At 43.0% G+C, this 5761-nt stretch overlaps 1 protein-coding gene across 2 annotated transcripts in view; it reads left to right on the top strand.

The window, feature by feature from the left end:
• Positions 1-1785: 1785 nt before the first annotated feature.
• The window catches only part of MYT1L (myelin transcription factor 1-like), a 300708-nt gene continuing 296732 nt past the window's right edge, over positions 1786-5761 (top strand). Inside the window, exon 1 of one of the 2 annotated variants that reach the window (XM_014956856.1) lies at positions 1786-1879. The gene's annotated coding sequence lies outside the window, so the exon portion shown is untranslated. Of the gene's footprint in view, positions 1880-1966; positions 1986-5761 lie in introns of those variants that run through there. The other variant, XM_014956860.1, reaches the window with a different exon arrangement.

Genomic DNA, 5761 nt, shown 5'->3' with positions numbered 1-5761 from the left:
GGCAGAGGGGGGAAAAAAAATAATAATCCAAACGGTTTAGGAAAAGGAATTAAACGAAGGCACATCGGGGCATATGTGCGTATGTACAGCACATACATGCCGGTTTCCAGAGATATGCCGCTGAGCTGTTTGCTTAAAAGAAAAAAACCACCACCTAACCAAACACCAGAACGCCCCAGACAGAGCAATCCCCACACCTCACGGAACAACAGTCTGCCTGGCTTTTACATCCCGTGCACGCATGGGTCGATGTTTTCTCGGTGCTGTTTTTGCACACCGAGGCTGGTTCTCTTTCACCGAAGGGCTCCAAGAGATGCCCGCTTTAAATGGCTCTCTCTGTGTGCACGCACTTGGCTGCTTGGGGAAGGTGGCGGCGGCGGCGGGGTGTTAGAAATGCAGCTCGGGGTCTGTCAAGCAGGGTGCACAGAGAGCTCCGGGAAGCTGCCCTGCCTTTACTGGCAGTCATTTTCTCGTGATGCATAATGCACAAGGTGCCATGGCAAGCTGAGGTGCAAAAAGGGGGAGGGGGGGGAAAGATGTTTCTGGTAGTGACTGAGCTTTCCTCTTCCTCTGAGGTTTCTTTCCCAGCTAATATCTGGGAATAATTTATAGCTGCATGTTAATATGTTGTCTTGGTATTTCAGCGCATCTGCGAAGAAAATCCCTGCAAAGCAAGTGTGCCTTTTCACAATCACTGCATGTCACTCTGGCAAACTCTAGCTGTGAGCAGTACACAACGAAGGGGGGGGGGGGGGGGGGACCCCCCAGTACCTTTGATCAGCCTCTTACTATAGCTATAAGAGATTAGATCAAACCTTTAAAAAAAAAAAAAAAAAGCGAAAGGCGGTAAGCCATTATTAGCAAAAGCTATATTGAGCATGCTTGCCAGACAGGCAGTGCAGCTCAGCTCTAGTTCCGCCCAGACATGTGCCTTGCCATTTTCATTTTAATCAGTCTGCTCAGGATGGCTGCTGATTCATTTTGCGGGATGGCCCCCTGGGAGCCAAGGTGGAAGCCTGAGGCGAGCTGCTATTGCATCAATGCAGCACTCCACATCAGACACAGGGAGGGGAGGCAAGTCTTCAGCAGCAGATCGAGCTCAAAATGCCAGCCTCGCTACTAAAAAACAAACCAGAACCCCCTCCAACAAATAAAACCTCTGTGGAAATAATAAACAAAAAAAAAAAAAGGAAAAACCCCACACTCCCCCTCCCCGAATCATTAAATAAAACACAATTAGCGGAGAAAAAAATCTCTTCTGCTCTTTCCTTCCCCTTGTAGCCTGGAATCGCTGGAGCTACCATTTCTTTTCACAGCTCCTCGTTTAAAAAGAAAAAGGACGCTCTCTATTTCTCTATTTACCTGATAACTAGCTGGGGGTGGGATACCTGATTTAGCTGGAGACTTTGATTTGTGGGATTGACAACCTTATTATGCAGTGAGCTTATTATTGATATTATTCTGCTCTCCGTTGCCATGACCACCTTGTGAGAGACATTCAATTTTCTCTCTTCCATCATCATTATCTATGAGGCCATCTGTTGTGGAAAATGAATTCAGCCTCATTTGCATGACTGATAAGCAAATTTTTTTTTATCTATTTAACAGAAGGTCATATGCCGGGGATTTGGAGCTGGTGAAAAAAAAAAAAAAAGTGGAGGAAAAAAAAAAGGCATCTCGAGAGGATGAGTGGGAGTGCGTGCATTAGAGGATGTATGTGGAAGTAAAACAGATCCCTCAGGCCTGCTAGCCTATCCTACTGCATTTGTCATTCCTGCCAGGGCGACATTTTTTTCCCCCTAAGCTTCTGCACACTAAAGAGAGTGAGAGCTTTTTCCCTGCAGTCTTCTTGAAGCCCCCTGATTTTTTTACTGTGTTGGTGGGTGTATTTTAATATATATATTATTTTTTTTTAATTCCCTGGAACATGGGGTATCTTTTCAGTGTTCAATGAAGAAAAAAGCAGCCTTTTCTGGGTCTCTGTGGTATGCTTCTTACTCCTCATCCTTTCAAAGTTGTAGTAAGCCAGGGTGTTTCTTAACCGTGCTGAAATGTCTTGCTTATGTTTAACTTGTAAATGGTTAACGGTGCAGGTGTGGGCTGTGTTTTGTGCAGGGTGGGGGTTGATTCTTGTAGCAAACTGGAAAGATTATTGTGATTTTTGCAGTCGTTCTGTAGCTTGTACTTAAATGTCCATTGTTTGCTCTTTTCAAGTACTTCTGGCAATGCTGCTGTGCAGCCGAAATTATATTGGGCTGTAGAATAGCTGATAAAAAATCCTAAAGTGTGTGTTTACTATATGAAGGCATAATGTTGCATGCATTAAGCATGTTGTTGTTTATATAAACTTGCTGCATGTTGGACGGTACTTGTTTGATATGGAGAACCCGAGACAAAAACTTCACAGATTGGAATGCTCAAGTCTCCTGACAGCCGAGTACAATTAAATAAAAGATTATAAGATACTGTGTTTTTACACTAAAACGACATTTGAAAACAGCGAATTTGTACTTTAAAGGGAAACACTCGTATAAAAGTAGTATTTTGAAAGAACACTATCTTAAACGTTTTTTATCTATAATAGTTTGTTTTTAAAGAGAAAAAGCTTTGTAAATAAGGGAAGGTTAATTCATTTGACTATCTGAAAATGTGACAGCCTATACTTCAATTTTAAAATAGTTCAGATAAGTATGACTGGAGTCCATGTATATTTAGAGCAAGTTTGTCTGTCTTATTAATTTAGTGCTAAAAAGTAACAGAAGAGTATAAAAGGAAACGACTCATACTAGTAAAAAAGAAAAGACTTAGTCTCTCATGGAAGAGACATTACACAGGGTTGCTTCTTTTATTTATCACTAGCAAAGATTAAACTTACTGGAACAGAAGCATGCCATTTTCTTCTGTGTGCTGAACAACGTGCACAGCCTTGTCTCGGGAAAGAGGAGGCTTTTTTAAATGTTTATTTGTTTTCTGCAGAAGTTGCGTGTGCATAAAAGTAGAGTTTTTACATGATAAATGCTTTGCATGGTTGACGATACTCCTTTTAAGGATAGTAAGGGAGATACGCAGTACTCTAGGTCTTGCAAATAAATACATTTAAATTTCATTTATAACTTACTGTGAATCTCCTTTTATATGTTGTGCTTGCAACGGAGGAATGGTCGTGGGTGCTGAATTCAGGTGGAGAGAAGTTTCACTTTTATTGAGGTCAGCTAGAGACCAGGTGTCTGACTTGTCTGCATTAAGTAACTTTCTCTAAATTACTTGATTAAAATTCCTTTTTTTTGCGTGTTCGTTTTAGAAAACACTCTGCAACAGATCTAACACTAACTTGTCGTGACAATCTATTGCTCATAGTTATTTAAAGTATGCTCTTTTTTTTCCCCCACCCCTCTGATTTCAGAAAGAGTATCTTTCTTGTAGGTTTTTAAAAAGGAGTAAGATGTAATACTCCTTTGGCATCCGCCATATTTATCATGGCTATTGGAATTGGCGGTGGAAGTTGGATCACAGAACTCGTTTCAGGCTCAGTTCAGTGCAGTGCAGCTCTGGCGGTCGGGGTGGGTTGTTTGGAACCGTACTAGTTTCCTCAATGGACTTCAGCTGGAAGGATCGGGACGCTGTGCGTTAGCAGGCTGTCTTACAGCACGCAAAGGTTGAGGTCTCCGTCTTATCCCCTCCTCCCCCCTCCACTCCCAGTGCCAGCGTCTGCCAAAGGCTGGGGAACAAAACCCGGGAAACTTCGTGAAAAGCCTGACAGAGAGCGCGGCCCGTTCCCTTCCCCTGCCCCCCGAAAGTTAATTACCCAGCTTGGTTGGATTCCTCCTTGCCACCCTGACATTTGACTGCTGCTAATTCGCTGATTAATCTCATTAATGTGATTATAGGGGGATTTGGAGCCGGCTGCCATTGTTCTGCAGGCAGCGCTATTCAGCCCCCGCTCGGCGGGGCGAGGCGTGTCGTGCCCGCCGGGCCGGCCCGCGCCCTTCAGCACCGGGAGCTGTCCGCCGCCGGCAGCTGCCGCCCGCCTCCCCGCCCGCCGCCGGGCACGGCTCCGCTCGGCGCCCCGCCGGCCCTGCTCCGTGAGGAGGCGAAAGCGGGAGAGGCTTCATGCCTTCTCATGAGGCGGCGTGAAGATGGCTGTGCTAAAGCACCGAGCGCTCTACATTGAAGTACTCCTTCCTTTCTTTTAAAGGCTGCCTTCGCGTGCGTTTTGTTTGCTCGGAGAGATCAACGGGGCAGCGTAGTTTAAACAGTACTTCCTTGCAGCCGAGCAATTTAACTCTCAGAACGTGAGGGGCATTACAGGTGTTGCCAATACTTAGCCAGACTTTTTCTTCCTCGTGAAAGAGGGCTTTGTTGAGCTAAATGCTTTCACTTTTCTTCTTGTGCGAATAAACAACGTGTCCAGCTCACCACCTCAAAATTACGTTTGCCCTCACCAGCACTATTGTGCCTAGCGTATTTCCTGCGGCTGCACTGCAAATCCCAATTTTTCAGAGTTTGACAGTACAAATAATTTTATTGATTGAAACTTGATCTGGAAGATCTTTTAAAGGTTTCGTTATACATATAAATGACTGTTGCAGTCTCCAGTTGCAACAGTATTTTATATTCAAATTTGCAGGTTAGGCGGTTTTAAAGCCTAACTTCTTTAAAGTAAGACACTTTACATAGCATTAGGGAATGATCTGCTCTGCCCTATTTGGTATTTTGACTTTTATTATCTAGAAGTTACATTGTTATCATTTAATAACTGCCAATTGCACATGCGCAGTAACTTTTTTTTTTTTTTAAATATCTTCTCTTTCATTTGTATTCTTTATGAGCATGACCCTGTACTGGAAACTGAAGCCACACATTAAACTCTATTGTGTGAAGGATTTGCGAGGACGAGCAGTGAACTCCTGCAAATCACTAAATTAAAAATACTTTTAAGACAAAGTGTTCTGCTGAGGAAAACGTGGGATCGTTACAGAACACGTTACATTTTAAAAGATTTGAGTATAGTGAATGTCAGTGAAACCTCTGCAGCCATTGCAATCTATGGATAAATAATAATTTACGTTCAAAACTGTCAAAGTGCACTGAACCCGAAAAAGTCTGTTGCTTTTTTTTTACTGTACGTTTGACTTTCACGTAGTTTTCCAGTCACTAATATCATATGCTTAATAAGGTTTCCTATTTTCTTTTCAATTCCTTTTCTTCCCATTTCTTTCCCATCCAAAATCAAAAGCCCAGTGAGTAAAGTATTGTCTCCTTAACTGCTTTAGAGAACTATACGTTTAAAGGATGTATAAAATAGGACTGTATAGGAACAGGTTTTAACAGTGACAGCCACAATATGCAGGCCAATTAAAGCTGCTCGTTAGCGGGTATATTCTTGTAATACTCCTGTCAAGCTGAAATTGTACTCCCTTATTGACAGTAGTGGGTTCGTCTGATGCTTGAATTCTGCTTTCTGTGTTTGTCTAACGTTTCAAGTCTCGTTAGAAACTGCTACCAGCGAGAAAGTAAAAGAAATGGAAGGTTTTCAAGCATACTTTACCTGAAATTTGCTAACCTGGCTAACTTAACCTTCAGGAAAAATACTGTGCTCTCATTAACGCTGCTTAAACATGACCTGCATCTCCTTTTCCCCACGGATAATGCGCGTTGACGAGACACAGGCTGGGGGAGGGAGAATCCAACCCACAACATTAAACCCATACCCTAACGTCTTATGGAGGATAATTAGGCCAATGAATCACCAGTCTCCCCC

This window comes from Calidris pugnax, unplaced genomic scaffold, assembly GCF_001431845.1.
Source record: "Calidris pugnax isolate Ruff unplaced genomic scaffold, ASM143184v1 scaffold171, whole genome shotgun sequence".
Lineage (NCBI taxonomy): Eukaryota > Metazoa > Chordata > Aves > Charadriiformes > Scolopacidae > Calidris > Calidris pugnax.
The sequence above is the reverse complement of the archived record's forward strand: the minus strand, read 5'-3'. Positions and strand labels throughout refer to the sequence as shown.